The 20,887-nt window shown below is 43.5% G+C and overlaps 2 non-coding genes across 2 annotated transcripts; both read right to left on the bottom strand.

Moving 5' to 3' along the window:
- Nucleotides 1-11,767: 11,767 nt before the first annotated feature.
- On the bottom strand, nt 11,768-11,840 carry trnam-cau (transfer RNA methionine (anticodon CAU)). Its single transcript has one exon. It is a non-coding gene; the product is annotated as a tRNA-Met (tRNA).
- Nucleotides 11,841-17,078: 5,238 nt separating this feature from the next.
- trnai-uau (transfer RNA isoleucine (anticodon UAU)) lies at nt 17,079-17,152 on the bottom strand. Its single transcript has one exon. It is a non-coding gene; the product is annotated as a tRNA-Ile (tRNA).
- Between the last annotated feature and the right edge of the window lie 3,735 nt (nt 17,153-20,887).

Below are 20,887 nucleotides of genomic sequence, written 5' to 3' on the forward strand. Positions count from 1 at the left end.
TTCAAAAGTTCATCGTAATATTTTTGGCTGGAGATTGTTATAATAAATACAGAAAGATTTTTAAACAAAATCACATTCAGGCAGATTTTCAAAAACCTTTGAAGAGTTGGCGGGTTTCACCTTTGGAGTAGCAGTTAGATTAGTCGGAAAAAGGAAATTCGTATAACATCTACCCATTTTCATTCTCATTTCTGTGTAGAATCGTATTAACAGGCTGAAGTGTAAACATCAGCCCTGAGAGGAGGTAAACAGGAAATAGAGCTCACGACCAGCACCAAACAAGCGCTCCTCGTTAGTATAGTGGTGAATATCCCTGCCTGTCACACGAAAGACCGGGGTTCGATTCCCTGACGGGGAGACGGATAGCTCTTTAACTACCTCACATCAGTTTAAAAAAAACAACGTTTTAACTGAAAATGAGACAAACTCGTCTCCCGTTAGAGCTGAAACAGCAATTCATCAGTAGAAGCAGAAGCCTTTAGAATACGAGACACGTTCACCTTCAAACCCGCAGCCGCTGGACTCGCTTGTCTCGGGACTAATTGCAATGAGAATCGCGTTAGTAGCTCCGTGTCCTTATCCGGTCTCTTTCAAATTACGAGGGACGTTCAGTTATATACTGTGCAAACAGGAAAGACAAGGTAACAAACCTATATTAACGGGTCCTGCATATTAATTTACTGATCAGATGAATTGAAATGTTCTGATTCACAGCTCCTGCAGTTCGTGCTCAGGGCTGAGCTCGTGAGATGCTGTAGAAACAATTTCGCTGTGCAGTACTCACTGCTTCCTTCACTGGCGCTCTACGGAGAAAAGATGAGAATGTCTCTGTGATATATTTATTATATTTCTATATTTTATACCAATAAAGAAAAGCTGTGCGTGTCAGGAGTGGGATTCGAACTTTGCCAGCCGATCTCATCAGCCACCAGGACCCCACTACGGTCCTCGAGTATCACACTGGTATTAGAAATACAGCGAGACTCCGGCATTCAAATCTGTCGCAGATGCGCTGGGTTATATAAGCAAAAAAATGTTTATGAAGAAGGTGAAATACTGCTGTGTATTTTCCTCATTTTTAGCCGCCACTGCCGGCTATAGACAATATGATAATATTTCAAATATCATATTATTTTCAGCTGCACACAATTCCTTATAGTTACAACATTTCATTTTAATATTCCATATTAAGTGGATTTAAAGATGATAAACAGTTGGAGAACAGATTAAATGAAGATAATCGTTTCACCAACATCTACTGCTCCACTAGCACCACCTAACAATGGTCTTTTCTCAGTAAATCAGTGCTGCGCTACCAGCGCTGTGTGATGAGAAATGACGCGCACTCTGAGTGGCGCCTTGTTCCTCTCCAGGCTGTTACCGAGGCGCCTCTCTGTTTTTAAAACTCAAATGGATTTCAAATCCAGCATCTTAACCACTCGGCCCCAACTACACGCACAAACCCACCTTCTCCCAAACTGACACGGGCTCGTTCCCGTATCGTTTCCACTCCGTCCCACTCTCTTCGTGCTCAGTTTTGGGACTTCTATCTCTCTATACCGATAATCACCAGCGGATTCACTAAGCAAACACAAAAGGTAGCGAAACAGCCTCACTGTTTCCTTTCAAGAGCTGTAGAATCTCTCCAGCAATCAGAAGTTCCCGCAGGTTTAGATAAATTAAACTTCAATTGCCTTTTTTAGACTTCACCCATCAGATGGCTCATAAAAACCAAACGCATCTGCGACAGATTTGGCAGGAGAGAGGGAAAGGGTGGGCTCGTTGGCCTAGTCTAAACGATCGGCGCGAGTCTCACTGCACTGGTCTGTTTCCCATCAGTCGGTGAGATCCACACCATCCGCTGTCACAATAAATCCCAATCCGTCATTTAGGATCCCAGCCATTCCGGAACAAATTCTCCCCCCTGCGCTCTGGCAAGCGGTACCGTGCTGTTAAAACAAGATCCACTGGACTCCAGAACAGTTTCTATCCCACTGCAGTGTGCATCCTCAACAGCTAACTGCAGGGTCTCAGCCTCAATGCATGTCCACACTCTGCTCTTCCTCATGGTCTACTATGTTTTTTTTGTCACTACTACATACTGTACTTATTGTCCAACAACATATTGATGGCTCCTGTTGTTATTTATTGTTTGTAATGTACTGTCTTCATTGTGTGGTGGTGTCTGTTGCTGTCCAGAGAGATCAGTGAGAATAAGAATTCCAATGTACATGTACATATGGCAATAAAGTTCCCTCCTCCTCTAGTCTACTCGTTTCAGATACACAGAAGATAAGAAGTGAGTTTGATATGTCTTCGTATTATCACATAATAAAGACTCCCTGTCAGATAAAATGAAACGACAGACGTGCAACCCAGTTTGATAGAAATGCAAATGTTAATTGACGTTATTTGGATTCACCAAAAGGAAAAAACACACCTGTAGTCGGCAGGATTCAAACCTGGGCAGGGAGATGCCAATGGACTTCAGGTCCATCGCCTTCACCACTCGGCCATGACTACATGCCAAGCTTCACTTTCTCTCGAACTGACACGGGCTCGTTCCCGCATCATTTCCAACCTGTCTCCGGTCTGTCTCCGGCCTCTGTGCGCGAAGAGACCATCTTTTTTTCTATTATTGTAGGAAGACATATCCAGCCCTCCTCGGGAGCACAGCAGAGCGAGTGTAATGAGGTTATAGCCAGGTGCTGCAGCTGACGGGCTGACTGCTGGTTTACAAGATCCGGTGGTGGAGACACCTTCACCACTCGGAGTTTATCTGCTGCTCTCATGTATCATTATTTTAAAAAGGTGTGAGTGGACACCGAGCATCATAGCGAGGGATCGAACCGTGTTTATCGCGGACAAAAGGTAAGAAGTGAGTTTGATATGTCTTCCTATCACATAATAAAACTGAGCTTGTCAGGGATTTGAACACGGGCCTTCACACACCCTAAGCGAGAACCATACCCCTAGACCGGCGAGCCACATTGTGCTTGGTGAGATTTCAAATTGTTCTCTTCAGAATGACGGCGAAAAGGGGTGACGATTCACTTGTCAGAATGAACATTATATATATGAACATTATTTCCGTGTGACTGAAGCTCTCATCTTCATAACTCACCGGGCAAGAGACCAGAAGAGACCAGAACACCACGCGGTGTCAAAACTTTGAACCGTACATCAGGCAAACAGAAATGGAGTAAAAAGCAAGCGGGAATTATAAGTAAGCGGTCTGAGTGTGGATCGTGTCGTGGGTGACGGGGAAAAAGTGTCTCCCACTTTCATCATTCCATCCCGGAGCGGATTAGAAAGGAGACAGAAATGAAACCGGTTTCCCTCTGAGCGTCTTCCAGGCTGTAATACGCGCGCTGCCTGTTCACGGGCGACGTGGCGGACTGACCGCTGTGGCCACCAGGTGTCGCCAAAGACAAGTCAACACTGGAATGAATGAGCCAGAGCTCAGTATCTGGTGTTTCTTCTTCTTTCTTAGTTTCTGTTCGTAACAATAGTGCGTGTAGGAGAAATGAAAGTAAGAAAGTAGTTGTAAAATGCATTTAATGTTTCAAAATATCTCATGGTATAAATGAACAGTTTCGTTCATTTAAGTGATTCTACCTTGTGATTAAAATTCTACCATTTTAATATTCCATATTAAGTGGATTTAAAGATGATAAACAGTTGGAGAACAGATTAAATGAAGACAATCGTTTCAACAACATCTAACGCTCCATTAACGCCACCTATCGGTGGTCTTTGCTCAGTGAATCAGCGCTGCGCTACATCTACAAAATACATCGCAGACTTTCTCCTGTTTTAACAGGTTTCCCGTGGAAGGGATAGTTCTTTAAATTGAAAACGTGGCAGTGAGAGGTCATCGCGTCCTTACAGCGCTCGACGCAAAGTCTTCACAACGTTGCAAGTGAGACAGGAGTCTGTCCTCTCTAGTACATAGAGCGAAAAGGCTGGAGGATGCAGGCATCGATCCCGCTACTTCTCGCACGCTAAGCAAGCGCTCTACCATTTGAGCTAATCCCCCTTCCTGTGCTAGTGATCACCTCCGTCCCATGCACATTAAATCCCTCTCGAGTCTTCTGTGCGATCGCACACTCGTGAAAAACACACTTGAAATCAGAGCACGCACGATCTCTCTGGCTCGTTGGTCTAGACTTCCTGTTTGGTTGCGAGAGGTCCCGGCCTCCAATCGCGGACAAGTCCTGATTTATTCCGTGATTACAAAAACATACGTCTAGCTCTCCTCGTATTTTCTGCTTTTAAGAAACCACTCCTGACACACTGCGATTTTCTCATGTTGGCTTTTTAGAGTACATCTGATTGACTGGCCTTCTCTCTTGCAGGGAGACGGGACTCTTCAGAGAGGGAGTCTCCCACTTGCGTGTACAGATGCAGCCATTCAAAGTGCGCGTCACAGACACGTACCGCAGGTGACGTCGCTCAGTATGACGCAAGATGACGCGTGGCACCGCAGTACGTGATTGGTTGACCGACAGGGGCACTCGTGGTCCGTTGGTCTGTCGTGGAAAGACAGTAAACGTCTTTGCTGTGCCCGTTGTAGATATTGAATTTTACCACTGAAGGGAAATCTTAGTAGCTGAGCATAAAAAGAATAGGAGCATACTGTAACGCGTGTGAAGGCCATAAACGATATTAATTTTGGAACATAAACATACAGTATATACTGTAGCTGGTCTTGGTACTTTAAAGAAAAAAATACACACCAGTATTCCATTTCTCCCTAAACATTTTAAGCTTTGAAGTCTTTAACTAACATGATACCGGAGTCAACAAGCATACTTTTAGAATTTGATTAAAAGGGAATATAATATGGAATCGCGTATCTAAAGAATTTAATAACGGTATTCGTGTGCTGCGACAGGGCTGTGTAGGGCTTTTTCGCCTGCCTGTTCACGCGAGCTGTCTTCTAGCCGACTGGTCTAGGTGCGTGACTAGCAACTGGGAGGTTGTGTGATCGAATCCAGCTGGTGCCGGACTTTTCTTTTAACAAACATTTCTTCGAAAAAATAGAATAGCGATATTATGGACAATAAATTGACTTTTATATTTCAAAATATCGCAACATGAACGATATTTGCGATATTTTGAACATATCTTCCCTTCTGACAGCGGTTCCTCCTTCTATTGTGTGTGTGTGTGCAACAGAGTAAATTTTTATAGAGAAATGGAGGCTGGACAGTATGCGTTACAATATAAACATTTATATTGATTTAAATCGTGTTCTGATTTAAATCGCAAACGCGTGTTTAATTATGTGTTTTTTAATCATAATCAGGCTAATGCATTTCTACATTTTCTGTATGAACCAGCTTAGAGGTTCATACAGAAAGACAGCTTGTGTTTAAATTGAGTGTAAGGTAATTTATGCTTCTAAAGTCATGGTCAGCATTTATTATTGTACTGTGCTGTAAACTTTTTCTGTGCCTAGTCACATTATTTTATAGCGTTTTTATTGCGTTATTAAATCCGGTGGCGCTGTGTGTTACAGTAGTTTCCTGACTCCCATGTCACATGGTCTGTGATTGAATCCCATAGAACTATGACTTTATTTTTTAACAAACATTTCTTTGAAAAAATGAAACGTTTCCCTTGGTCAGAGATTAAATAAAACCTCACTCGCACCAAACAAATTTATATTTCTAAATATCACAAAATACGTTCATTGTCTTCCAATCGAGTCGAGTTGACATTGGAAGCCTGCCACACCCGGACTGTTAAACCAACGCATTAGCAAGTCGCCAGTATTGGTTTTAGTATTCCCCCCCTCTCCCCTCAATTCAATTCAATTCAATTCAAGGTGTTTTATTTGCATGACAGATGGGTACAAGCAGTGTTGGGTATGTATATTGTAACGCTTACGGCAGACAGGCACTGTGTAAGAGCCGGCGCACCAGAGCAGCGCACCGAGGGAGCGTCTGCATTTCTAACTTAGTTTTTAAAATTAGTCAAGCAATATGAAGCATCTCCTTTTACTTAGTGCCTGAGCATAAAAAGAATAGGAGCATACTGCAACGCGTGTGAAGTCCATAAACGATATTAATTTTGGAACTTAAACTTACAGTATATGGCTGGTCTCGGTACTTTAAAGAAAACATACACACCAGTATTCCATTTCTCCTAAACATTTTAAGCATCGAAGTCTTTAACTAACGCGATACCGGAGTCAACAAGCATACTTTTAGAATTTGATTAAAAGGGAATATAATATGGAATCGCGTATCTCAAGAAATTAATAACGATATAATTATATTCATGTTGCAAAAGAACTGCAACGGACATAAAAACTCCCTTGCTTTTAACAGAGCGTTCCATAATTTCTAACTACGAAAATGCCAGGTGAAAGGATTTGTAAACATATTTTGTTAAAGCAAGTCAGAACCCATTCAGAGCCTACATTACATTTTAGCGTTTCATTCTGAGCAGAAGACCCTCACACCTGAAGAAGGGGGAGGTGTTTTTCGCTGGAAATCTCGCCTGCTTCTACTTTACAACCGGAGTGCTGGCTGTGACGAATTAAACCGGTATTACAGGTTACAATCACAGACCATGTGACATGGGAGTCAGGAAACTAACACAGCGCCACCAGATTTGATAACGCTATGAAAACGCTATAAAATAATGTGACTAGGCACAGAACAAGTTTACAGCACAGTACAAAAATGCTGACCATGACTTTAGAAGCATAAATTGCCTTACACTCAATTTAAACACAAGCTGTCTTTAGCCCTCTAAGGTGGTTCATACAGAAATGTAGAGATCCAGGCTCAGAACACACAGCTTCATTAGCGAATACATATGCAGGACAACTAGAGAAGACGTTTTACAGAGGATGGATTTTTAGAAACATCCCATCAGTGACATCACTGAAGTCAACTCCTAGGTACTGTAACTGTCGTGTGGATAGTTTCACAAGAATCAGACAAAGGTTTAAGCATCGCTTGTTCTAGATAAAACTGCAAAAAAAAACAACAACCCATAATGTACTTCTTTGCGGCTCTGTTTGCCCAAATCATATATTCACAACGTGAAATCTAGAAAATAATATTACGTAACCAAAATCCGCAATATGGAAACAGAACCTGTGTAATTGTTGATAGATGATGTACTCGTAACATTTTTTCAAGACGAACTACAACATTTAAAAAATGACTTGTATGTACTTGATATCTCTAATCAATCCACGGGTCCCAGCACGAAACGAAAGTAAAACGCATACCGTTTCGCGCTTCTTATTAGTTGCTCAAAAGTAATTTGACCGTATGAAATGCATAATATAAACCTAGAAACATATACGTGAGTAGTACTTAAGCACTGTAGTATCGGTGTTAAGACATACCTCTCAAATACTGTAAATCAAGTTAAAAATATCTCAAGATTCTGGTCATAATGAAACCATGTTTCGTGTATGTTTTCTTTAAAGTACCGAGACCAGCCATATACTGTATGTTTATGTTCCAAAATTAATATCGTTTATGGCCTTCACACGCGTTGCAGTATGCTCCTATTGTTTTTATGCTCAGCTACTAAGATTTCCCTTCAGTGGTAAAATTAGATATGAATATTCAATACTTAAACGGGCACAGTTAAGACATTAAATATACATATACATACTGTATACAGTACAGTTTGCATACGGTAATATGTTTATGTCCCTAAATCAATCTCTTTTATGAGCATGTGAAAGGCATGGTGAATCACTGTACTTTGCATGATTGGAAAAAAATGCGTGATTGCGAAATGCTGTGGCGTTACTTTTACAAAGACGGTCAATGAAAAAAAGAATGTGGACCAGGGCAATACTTTGAGTTTACAGCTTGTCCAAGGTCATTTATTATTAATACTATTATTAATATCTTCGTTAAAGACTTTGATGGCTACAGCTCAAACATGAGAGGTTGAGCTTTATTAGCTCCACCTTGCGGAAATTCCGGATACTATTATTTTGCTAGCGGTATTTACCGGTAACTCGCGGTATTTACCGGTAGCTTGCGGTAGACTGCGTACAGCGTACCGGAAAATAATGCGGTATCGCCCGCGCATTTTGAATGGCTGCATCTGTAATTAGCAGAAACCGCAGAAGCCCTGAATCAGAACATTTCTAGTGCTGTAATTGAGCAGAAAGTCTGAGCGGTAAAAGCATTGGACTTAAGATCCAAGAGACATAAAAACCACGTGGTTTTCATCCCCAGTCCTGGTAGACTCTCGTTAATTAAGGAGCAAGTAAAGGTTTATTCTCTGCTGAGAAGAAAAGAAGGCTCTGGTGGAGCCTTCGAGTGTCAAGCTGCACTACCGGCGCTGTGTGATGAGAAATGACGCGCGTTCTGAGTGGCGCCTTGTTCCTCTCCAGGCCGCTACTGAGGCGCCTCTCTGTCAGCCGACATTATCAGCAACCGGTCGAGTTCAAGCGCAGGATCACGAATAACGAGAACTGTGACACAGAAAGTCTCCCTCTCAGATAAAATGATGCGATAGTCGTACAACCCTCTCTGATAGCAATTTAAATGTTAATTTTTGATGTGGGTTCGAATCCCATCTGGGGTGTCTCCTTTTAAGAGCTCTGTGATGAGTGAATAACTTGACTGTGTATGTTAATACACTTTATTTACCGCTCCTCCTCACACACTACTAACACGTGTAGAATCAGTTGTTATTAATGAGGTTTCTAACGCTGGAAAGTTATTTTAACTGAGCTTGGGAACAGTGAAAGCACACGGTGATTTCACCTGCTTTCAGTTGTTTATTGACGCTCATGAACACTCAGTAACTAAGAGCGCTTGGTTTCATCCTTTTAGTTTCATTGTTTTCAGAAGTTCATTATTTTTTGGCTGGAGATTCTTATAATAAACACAGAAAGATTTTTAAACAAAATCGTATTCAGGCAGATTTTCAAAAACCTTTTAAGAATTGACGGGTTTCACCTTTGGAGTAGCAGTTAGATTAGTCGGAAAAAGGAAATTCGTATAACATCTCTCCACATTTTCATTCTCATTTCTGTGAAGAATCATATTAACAGGCCGAACTGGAAAACACCAGCCCTGAGAGGAAGTAAACAGGAAACAGCTCAAGACCAACGACAGACACGCGCTCTTCGTTAGTATAGTGGTGAGTATCCCGGCCTGTCACGGGGGAGATCGGAGTTTGATTACCCGACGGGAAACTTTTTAACTTAAAAAAAAACAACGTTTTAACTCCGTTAATTGTTAATTTACGTTAATTATATGAATTAATTACTTAGATACGTGTCCAGTGACAGGACTTCTCTTCTTACGGTCGATTGTTGAAACAGGTGTAAAAACACAAAGTGCAGACAGTGCATCAAGACAATATACAGACAGTAGACAGTGTACAAGTAAACAGTTCTAATGTAAACGATGCAGACATGTAAACAATGACTGCAGATGTGCAATAAATAAAATTACATTAATTTCGTGTGGTCCGAGGGGCATGGCCAACTGTGTTCGCCACTCGCACGGCTATCCTGGGGACTGAAGAGAGCTGAACTGAAGGAAATTCGTATTCAAATACAGTGCAAGTTTTCAATTTGTTCTGGCACTTCTGGATCTTCACTAAAGATATTTGTTGTGTTCTTGAGTGTGATGGGACCGTGCACTGGTGGCTCTCGAGGGAAAACAGGGTTTCCCCCGGTTGTGGAGCAATTCGGGGGTTCAGAGAATAAGTTGTCTGGGCGCTTGTAACGGTGCGCTAAAACAAAAATCTCTGCGATGAAGCGCTACAGATGCACTTACATTTAGCGCACTGCTGACACAACTGTAGCCTCTACACATGACCGAAAGAGCGACGTGTTCGCCTGATCGTCTGAAGGATCTCCCCACGAAGCTCTATCATTCATCAGTGGAAGCAGAAGCCCTTAGAATACGAGACACGTTCACCTTCAAACCCGCAGCCGCTGGACTCGCTTGTCTCGGGACTAATGCCCGAATCGCGTTAGTAGCTCCGTGTCCTTATCCGGTCTCTTTCAAATTACGAGGGACGTTCAGTTATATACTGTGCGAACAGGAGAGACCCTATATTAACGGGTCCTGCATATTCATTTACTGATCAGATGAATTGAAATGTTCTGATTCACAGCTCCTGCAGTTCATGCTCAGGGCTGAGCTCGCGAGATGTTGTAGAAGCATTTTCGGTGTGCAGTACTTAGTGCTTCCTTCACTGGTGCTCTAAGGAGAAAAGATAAGAGATATCTGTGCTATATTTATTATATTTCTATATTTTTATACTGATAAGGAAGAGCTGTGCGTATCAGGAGGGGATTTCGAACCCACGCTTCCAGGGGAGACCGCGACCTGAACGCAGCGCCTTAGACCGCTCGGCCATCCAGACTGCTGAGAAGTCTGCCAGCCGGTCCTATGAGACACCGCGACCCCACTACGTTTCTCGAGTATCACACTGGTATTAGAAATACAGCGAGACTCCGGCATTCAGATCTGTCGCAGATGCGCTGGGTTTTATAAGCAAAAAAGTGTTTACGAAGAAGGTGAAATACTGCTGTGTATTTTACTCATTTTTAGCCGCCACTGCCGGCTATACACAATATGATAATATTGCAAATATCGTATTATTTTCCGCTGCAAACAATTCCTAATAGGTTCCAAACTATAAGGCAAACAATTCCTATATAACAATTCCTTATATATTCACACCTGAAGAAGGCTCCACAGCCGAAACGTTGTGTTCTCTTTCTTCCTCTTTTTCAGCATGGAATAAACCTATTACTTGTTCCGTATAGTTACAACATTTCATCTTAATATTCCATATTAAGTGGATTTAAAGATGATGAACAGTAGGAAAGCAGATTAAATGAAGACTCAGGAAAACACAAAAAAATCTAAAGATGGTTTCTTTGCGGGATGTGTCCCTCATTGATTTCTAGTCCCCAATGGATTTCTAGTCCAGCGCCTTAACCACTCGGCCACGACTACACGAACATCACCTTAAATCTGTTTTAAATCCACTTCATATGGAACATTAATGTGGAGCATAACTGAAGGGAATTGTTGGTAGTTGACTACCCCTTTGGAATAGTAGTCAGATTAGTGGGGAAAGGAAATGTATATAAGATCTCTCTCCCTGCTTCAGAAACTGTCATCACACTGGAGAGAAGTTACATGTGTCCACACGCGCTTCTGACAGGAATCACAATAACAGCGCAGACCATCCTCGCAGGGAAATTTTAAAAACTCTACAGTTCAGACACCTACACCTACTGATATTCGATCTTAAATTAAGGTCTGCTTCCTTTGACTGTCTTGTTATGCAAGGAGTGTTAGACCCAAGTGCTCGTTTATTAAAGTCCGAGATCCTGACTGATTTGACTTTATACCGATAATTAGCAGCAAATTAATGAAGAAAACAGAAACACGAGAAAAAAACTGCTGCACACATGTGGCCAGTCTTAAATGAGCTGTGTGATCTGCTGCTGTCAGACGTGCTTCTGTGCTAAACGCACAAGGACAAAAACAGCCCGGAGATTCCGATCGAGTACTGGGCTGTGCTTTTCTCCCTTGGAAAGGTCACGCATTCCACGTGCAAGAACACGCGTGCATGAGCGAACATGAGCCGTCATGAATCATTATTTTTAAAACGCGCGAGTGGAAACCGTGTTTTTCACGGACTAAACATGTCGTATTGGGCGTGGAAGAGAAGAACACGCGTGTGTGTGAGTGAACGTCTCACGCCCCATCTGTGAAGAGCCCCAATCAGCATCAATCCCTGCCCCGTGTGAGGATCGAACTCACGACCTTCAGAGTATGAGACTGACGCGCTACCTACTGCGCTAATGAGGCTGGAAGAGGAATGAGCTCCAGGTCATGTCGAAATGAACATTATTTCTATGAACATTATTTCCGTGTGACTGTTGCAACTCAGACCATATTCCCCCAAAAGATTAAAACGCCGGGCTGAAGAAAAGGGAAGATCTCATCTTCATAACTCACCGGACAAGAGACCAGAACACCACGCGAAGTCATATAAAGCGCATTAAACTGATGACCACAAAACTTTGAACCGTACATAGGGCAAACAACGTTCAGAAATTGAGTAAAAAGCAAGCGGGAGTTATGACCAAGCAGTCTGAGTGTGGATCGTGTCGTGGGTGACGGGGGAAAAATGTCTCCCACTTTCATCATTCCATCCCGGAGTGGATTAGAAAGGAGACAGAAATGAAACCGGTTTCCCTCTGTGCGTCTTCCAGGCTGTAATACGCGCGCTGCCTGTTCACGGGCGACGTGGCGGACTGACCGCTGTGGCCACCAGGTGTCGCCAAAGACAAGTCAACACTGGAATGAACGAGCCAGAGCTCAGTATCTGGTGTTTCTTCTTCGTTTCGTAGTTTCTGTTAATAACAATACTGCGTGTAGGAGAAATGAAAGCAAGAAATTAGCTGTAAAATACATTTAATGTTTCAAAATATCTCATGGTATATATGAACAATTTCAGTTCGTTTAAGTGATTCTACCTTGTCATAATCATGATAATACAGTTACACAGTGTATCAAATACTGTGTTGACATTTGTATTTGTATAAGCCAAGCTGAAGGAGCGGTCTGTGGCCTTCAACTCTGGAGACCCTGGGCTGTACAGGAAAGCCAGGTGTGACCTGGAGAGGGCCGTCAGACATGCGAAAAGGGACGACAGAGACAGGCTTGAATCACAATGTGGGGGCATTAACACAGCGCACCTCTGGAATGGCCTGAGGGCTGTCACTAATTATAAAGGACAAATGGGTGTTAAAACAACAGCTGATGATTCATTGCTTGACCAACTAAACAACTTCTATGCCAGGTCTGATGCTCACAACACAGACCCTTCACCCAGAATGCCCAGTGAGCCTGGGGAGTTTGTGCTGCAGCTGTCTGAACAGGAGGTACGGAGAGCTTTCGGACAGGTGGAGCCACACAAGGCTGCGAGCCCTGATGGCCTCACCTCCTGTGTTTAAAAGGCAGGCAGAGCACAGCTGCCCCCTGTCTTCACTGTAATATCTAACATGTCACTATCCCTGTCTACTGTCCCACTGTGCTTCAAGAGAACTACTATCGTGCCCCTGCCTGAGGCAACCAAGGTGTCGTGTCAGAATGCCTACCGCCCGGTGGCACTCACCTCAGTAGTCATGAAGTGCCACCGGCACAGAAGAAACTGGTGAGGGGACACATCAGCAGTATTGTCCCGGACTCCCTGGACCTCCTGCAGTTTGCTTATAGGAATAATAGGTCAGTGGACGATGCTGTCTCACTGGCCCTTCACACCACCTGGACAAGAGGAGCACCTGTGCCAGGATGTTATTTATTGACTTCAGCTCAGCCTTCAACACAACTGTGCCAGGCACGCTGGTGGTCAAGCTCAGGGATCTGGACCTCAACAACTCCATCTGCAACTGGGTCCTGGACTTCCTGACAGGCAGACCCCAAGTGGTGAGGACTGGAATCAAAACCTCATCCCCTCTGATCCTCAACACAGGGGGACACACTGCTGCCTGAGCCCCTGGCTGTATTCTCCATTTACACACGACTGTGTGGCCAGATTTAACAGCAACCGCATCACCAAGTCTGCTGATGACACCACAGTCATCGGTCTTATCAGCAACAGTGATGAAACGTGATGGAGTGGTGCCACAACAAGAACCTCACACTTCACATCGCCAAAACATAAGAGATTATAGTGGACTTCGGGAGGCACAGAGGACGTCATACACCCATAATCATTCAGGGGGCTCCAGTTAAAACTGTCAGCACCTTCAGGTTCCTCAGCCTCCAGATCACTGAGAGGCTGAGCTGGCCAGAGAACACTGCTGCCATCCTCACTAAAGCCCACCAGCGCCTTCACTTCTTGAGACAGTTAAGGAAGTGGGGGATGAGCAAGACAACACTTACTAATTGTTACTGTAATCCGATTGAGAGTGTCCTGTCTGGTGGTGTTACGGTGTTGTATGGTGGAGCCACAGTACAGGACAGAACAGCCATACAGAGGGTTGTGAGGTCTGCCCAGAAAATCACTGGGAACGAGCCACCCTCCATCGACCAGATAGATCTCGACCACTGCCACAACTGGGCTCGAGCTATACTTCAGGACCCAATTCACCCGGGCCATGATCTGTTTTCACCCCTGGGGTCTGAGAGATGGATTTTGAATAGATTCAAAAACAGTGTCTTCGCCCAAGCAGCCCGCATCTTAAACAGCTCATATTCGCACCTGCACTGTAAGGTACTGCGCTGTCTGCACTGTGACCTGTCTAGGCTGTATTAAAACGTCTATTGTCTAAATTTATTGTCCATGTCTGTTTGTCATTTGTGCCTATTTTTTTTTCTGTACTGTTACTGGCTACAGCTGAACGAGTAAGCATTCCAATACACTTGTTGTATATGGCAAATAAAAAAATCTTGAATCAAAAATTCATAAACGATTTCAGCAGCTTGCTCTTTATTACGTTTCATATTCCTCACAGTCATGTAAAGTATATACATATTCATATGCTGTAGACTGTGTATATATATAGTTTCTCATATACAAGTGTGATTTGGGCTTGAAACATGTCATCTGGTAATGGAGCGAACAGCCGGCGATACCGGACAGCCCTTCCCTCCTGTGAGTCCTGTTGAAGCGAAGCTCTGCTGTGCTGTACTCTCACCCGCTGTGTGCTCGGCACTAACTGGATTATATAATAATGGGTTGAAAGCGACACACTCTGACGTGGGTTTAATTAAGATTGACTCCTGTGTGTTAGAAAATAAATAATCAATAAAATACATCGCAGACGTTCTCCTGTTTTAACAGGTTTCCCGTGGAAGGGTTAAGTTACAGTTGTATAAATTGAAAACGTGGCGGTGAGATGTCACACAGATGTTACAGCGGTCAACGCAAAGTCCACACAACATTGCAAGTGAGACAGGAGTCTGTCCTCTCTAGTACATAGAGCGCAAAAGTTGCAAGATCCGGGCATCGATCACGCTTTGAATTGATGGGGAGACTGGTAACTTTTTAACCACCTCACTACAGTTTAAAAAAAAACAATGTTTGTTTAAAAGTTCATCTGAAGAATAAACAACTCCGTTAATTGTTATTTTATTGGATTTCTAATCCATCGCCTTAACCACTAGGCCACGACTACACGCACAACCCCTAACCAGCCTCCTACGACATGTTTCCAGCCCTGACTCTCAGCAAGTCCGACTGTGGAGATTTCCCACAGACCTGAGATGGGCCAGTGTCTAAATCAGGGCGGGGGAGGGACACACTCTGTCCCAGGAATCGCACTCGAGCTCACTGGCAGGAGAGAGGGGAGAAAGGTGGGCTCGTTCGTCTAGGGGTGTGATTCTTGCTTCGAGTGCGAGACGTCCCGGCTCCAAATCCCGGACGAGCCCCTGTGTGCGCTCTTCCTCCACTTCCACCGTCCTGCGCCCTGACATCCCCGTCTCCTCCTGCTGTCTCCCGTGAACATGACTGCAGGAGCCTCGTGAGGACTCCTCACGGGCACAGCGAGAGCTCGAGTCCCTGTCTGAGCCTGGATCCTTCATCTTCCTCACCGTGTGCCGCTTCCTCCCCTCCTGCCGGGCACCGTCACTGCCCTCACGAACTCCAATAATCAAAAAAGAATGTATAGCTATTATTTATAAAGACACATAAGTGAAACTATTCCAGACGAAATTTTATATTCATTTTCTCGATTGATTTTTCAGAACAAACAGAGTATCACATGGCACCATGAACAACACGGAAAAAATGTGAACAATCATCACGTCACGACATACTTGGTAGTTAAAAAAAACTGCAACAATAATATAAAAACTGGAAGAAAGGAGAAGAAAAATGAAAGCAGAGTCCAAACCACAAGCCCCTGTCTAAGGATGACAGTGTCTCTTGGATGCCATAGAATTGAATCAGTAGGAAATGGTATAAAGCTTACTTCGATAAATGTCAGAACCTCCGGCTGTGCTACCGACACTACTCCTTCTTCAGCACTACTAACACCTGCAAAAGAGGCTATTTCAGCTTTTTTGTTGAGGTTTTAAATGCTGAAAAGTGCTTTCAATTTTGCATGGCCCAAGAGAAAACAAATGACGTTCTCATCTGCTCTCGGATGTTTCATCTTCATTTGTCACGGGAGAGTGTTACAAGAAATACAGAAATTTTAAAAAAATCAAAAAATTTGGACTCACGCCTGTAGGACAGCCTTCATTGGGATCAAAGACACGCTTTTGCCCTGGAGCTCTCTGATTGGCTGTGATAATGTAGGGAAAGAGCCAATCAGCTGTTTCCAAACCTTAAACAGTGACATTGGAGTATTTCCACCCAGAGATGATATGAAAGCTTCTCTTATCCGAATCGTAGACATTACCAGTGTCTTTTTGTGCTGTGTTACAGTGTTGTGTTACTGGTTCAGTACAGTGTTATTCTCATAATGTTGTGTTACTGTATTCAGTGCAGTGTAATTGACACAGTGTTGTGTTACTGGTTCAGTACAGTGTTACAGTGTTTTGTTACTGGTTCAGTACAGTGTCATTGTCACAGTGTTGTGATACTGTTTTCAGTTTTGTTTTGTTGTGTTACTGTTATTATGTTGTTTTATTGTGCTACAGTCATCTGTTTGACCTTCCTCTCAGGGAAATTATAAAAACTCTACAGTTCGGACACCTACTCTGATATTCGATCTTAAATTAAGGTCTGCTTCTTTGACGGTCATGTCATGCAAAGTGTGTTAGACCCATGTGCTCGTTTATTAAAGTCCGAGATCCTTTGATTTGACTTTATACCGATAATTGCAGCAAATTGACAAAGAAACCACAAAACACGACAAAAAACTGCTGCACATACTGCACACATGTGGCTAGTCTTAAATGAGCTGTGTGATCTGTTGCTGTCAGACATGCTTCTGTGTTAAACGCAGAAGGAGAAAACAGACTGGAGACTCCGATCGAGCAATGCGGCTGTGCTTTTCTCCCTTGGAAAGGTCATGCATTCCACGAAGTAGGCAAGAACACGAGTGTATGAGCGAACAGGAACCACCTGTGTCAGATGAGCAAAAAAAGTCCTGGCCCGTATGAGGATCGACCTCACAACCTTCAGATTATAAGACTGATGCGCTACCTACTGCGCTAACGAGGCCAAATATGGACCTAATCTGAAAACGAGCCACTCGGGGTTTTCAACTGTCTGTTCCCTAATCTAGCGATGCTCCCTCATGGATATTGAATCCGCCTTTTGATCTCACCAATACTTTTTCTCCTTGTTTCTGTTGCAAGACCGTCTTTGAGATCCCACCTCGCTCAAGTCCTTCTGGCTGAAGTGGCCTCCCTGCCTCAGCAGCGAGCCCTCGTCAGCCATCGACACGTCTGCGGCTCGCTTGGCCCTCCGACTCCCGATCTGCTGAGATGAGATTTAAGCAGAGAGCGCCCAACCCGCTCTCTTCGTGCTCAGTTTTGGGATTTCTATCTCTCTATACCGATAATCACCAGCGGATTCACTAAGAAAACACAAAAGGTAGCGAAACAGCCCCACTGTTTCATTTCAAGAGCTGTAGAGTCTCTCCAGCAATCAGAAGTTCCCGCGGGTTTAGATAAATTAAACTTTAATTGACTTTTTTAGACTTCACCCATCAGATGGCTCACAAGAACCAAACGCATCTGCGACAGATTTGAATGCCGGAGTCTTGCTGTATTTCTAATACCAGTGTGATAGTCGAGGACCGTAGCGGGGTCGCAGTGGCTCATCGGACTGGCTGACAAGTATGTCAGCAGTCAGGATGGCCGAGCGGTCTAAGGCGCTGCGGTCAGGTTGCAGTCTCCTCTGGAGGCATGGGTTCGAATCCCCCTCCTAACACACAGCTTTTCTTAATCTTTATAAATATATAGAAATATCAACTTAATCACGAAGAGAGCGGGTTGGAGTGGAAATGATGCGGGAACGAACCCGTGTCAGTCCGGGAGAAAGTGGGGTCATGTTTGTAGTCGTGGCTGAGTGTTTAAGGCGATTGACTAGAAATCCACTGGCGTCTCTCCGTGGGAATCCTGCCGACGACGTTTACTCGTGGAAAGGAGTTTTGGAGTTTTTGGATACAAACTGAATCGACTGCATTGAAGACCCACCTGAACGACAGTTAGATTACGGATGAGCTGGTGCCTCGCAGCTCCCAGATTGGCTGTGATTATATCGGTTATGAAGCAGCACATTTCAAAAAAATAGATTTGAAACCCCCTTATATCTAAATGGCCAGTTTCCTGTCAGACCTTTAAACGTTTATCTGAAGAATAAACAATTGCGACTTTTTAAACAATTTCCGACAATTAAGAGAAATGCACTTCTTTTTGAACAAGATCTAGACTCAGGTTTACGAAGTGAAAGTAATTCTGATTTCTTCACAATAAGAAAAGTCTTTTCAAGGTAGAGACAGTGGCCCGTACGGGGATCAAACCCACGACTTTGGCGTTATTAGCACCACACTGAGTTAACAGGCCCTGTGAAAAACATTTCCAGATCTGACCCTGAGCAAGTCAGACTGTGGAGATCTTCCACAGACCTGAGAAGGACCAGCGTCTAATTCAGGGCGGGGGAGGGACACATTCTCAGTCCCAGGAACCGCACAGTAACCAGGACGATCACAGGTCCGAGTTTAAATACCAGAGTGACACCGGCTGGTGAATCCCACTGGTGACACACAGCTACTGTCATGTTGTTTCATAACCTCGTACCTAGAATACATACTGTATGATTTCAGGATTTATTGAGCCACCGCGACCCCACTATGTTCCTCGAGTATCACACTGAGATTAGAAATACAGCAAGACTCCGGCATTCAGATCTGTCGCAGATGCGCTGGGTTTTATAAGCAAAAAATGTTTAAGAAGAAGGTGAAATACTGCTGTGTATTTTCCTCTTGTTTAGCCGCCACTGCCGGCTATACACAGTATGATAATATTGCAAATATCGTATTATCTGAGGCTGCAAACAATTCCTTATAGTTGCAACATTTCATCTTAATATTCCATATTAAGTGGATTTAAAGATGATAAACAGTTGGAAAGCAGATTAAATGAAGATAATCGTTTCACCAACATGTACTGCTCCACAAGTGCCACCTAGCGATGGTCTTTGCTCAGTGAATCAGCACTGTGTGATGAGAAATGATGCGTGTTCTGAGTGGCGACTTGTTCCTCTCGAGGCTGTTACTGAGGTGCCTCTTTGTTTTGGAAACTGAAATGGATTTCAAGTCCAGCGCCTTAACCACTCGGCCACGACTACACGCACAAACCTACCTTCTCCCGAACTGACACTGACTCGTTCCCGCATCATTTCCAACCCAAAATCTCTCTGCATGATTAATTTGCTATTCCTGTCTCTCTATATCGATCATCACCAGCTGATTCACTAAGAAAACAAAAGGTAGGAAAACTCAGCGGCAGATTCTTGACTCACGAGGCCGGTTAGCTCAGTTGGTTAGTGTGGTGCTAATAATGCCAAGGTCGCGGGTTCGATCCCCGTACGGGCCAGTGAGTCTCACCTTCACACACCCATTATTTCTAGTCTACCGACGCAGAAATACATTATTATGAAAAGACGACCTATAAATAAATCAAAATTACTTCCACTTCTCTTTATTGGTAGAATATCGAAATATTCCGCAAATTAACGGAATTGTTTCATCTTCGGATGAACTTCTAAAAAGATTCTTCCGGGTTACAGGCGGGGATACTCACCCCTATACTAACGAGGAGCGGGAGCTCTGTTTCCTCTCAGGAGACGTTTCCTCTTGGGGCTGATATTTCAGGATTTGGCGATTTGGCTTTCATTTCGATTATCTTCAGAAACTTGTTCCCAGCTGTGGAACCGCTACTGCTCCCCCACAGAGGCTACTAACACGTTCGGAATCGATTATTTCAGCTTCGGTTTTGAGTTTTAAAACGCGTTAAGAAGTCCTTCCGACAGAGCATGGGCCAGGTGAGAGGAAATGGTGTTTTCACCGGTCTCGGATGTGTAAAGACGCCTATAAACTGTTAGTGAGTAATATAAATTCATTAATGGTGAAGTAATTAATTTCAGTTTGTAGTCTATTTCTGTTGTTTCCACTCTTGATGAAACCAGACAGTTGAGCCACTTTTAAAGACACAACTACACTAACGAGGAGCGCGTGTCTACCGCTGAGCGAGAGATCTGTTCACTGTCAGGAGACATTTCCTCTCAGGGCTGATCTTTTAGGTTTCAGCGTTTAGTTCATCTTCATCCTTCTTTTTGCAGGAGATTGTAATAACAATTACGGATTAAAAAAAAATCTAACTCAGATTTTCGAAAAACTTCTAAAAGTTGACCGACTGCCCCTTTGGAAGGGAAATGTATATAAGATCTCTCTCCCTGCTTCAGAAACTGTCATCACACTGGAGAGAAGTTACACGTGTCCATACGCGCTTCTCACAGGAATCACAATAACATCGCAATGAAAGCAAATGGCGTTTTCACCTGTTTAATTGCACGTTATTGTTGGAAAATGCAACGGAATTCGTTATTCTTCTGATATGAGTTTAAACAAACGTTTAATTGTAAGTGAAGTCAGCTTGTTAAAAATGAAACCAGCGCCCCGTCGCAGAAACGTACCCCGGTCTCCCGCGTGAAAAGCGGGGATCCTCCTGTGCGCCATACTGACGGGGAGCGACCGCGGTGAAGTTAGCTTGAAGCTCGAAAGCGATTTTGGCCTGTAGCGTTTTCACGAAATCCCCTAGAGTTACGAGAACGATATTTAGGAATATAAATATATTATAATTCTGAGAAGTATAGGACTGACCTCTTTAACAACGCACGATGTGTAATTCTGCGTCTGTGAATTGAGAAACAGAGATGTCTATTTTATAAA

Source organism: Atractosteus spatula, chromosome 5 (assembly GCF_055471065.1).
Source record: "Atractosteus spatula isolate fAtrSpa1 chromosome 5, fAtrSpa1.hap1, whole genome shotgun sequence".
In the NCBI taxonomy this organism is placed as follows: domain Eukaryota; kingdom Metazoa; phylum Chordata; class Actinopteri; order Semionotiformes; family Lepisosteidae; genus Atractosteus; species Atractosteus spatula.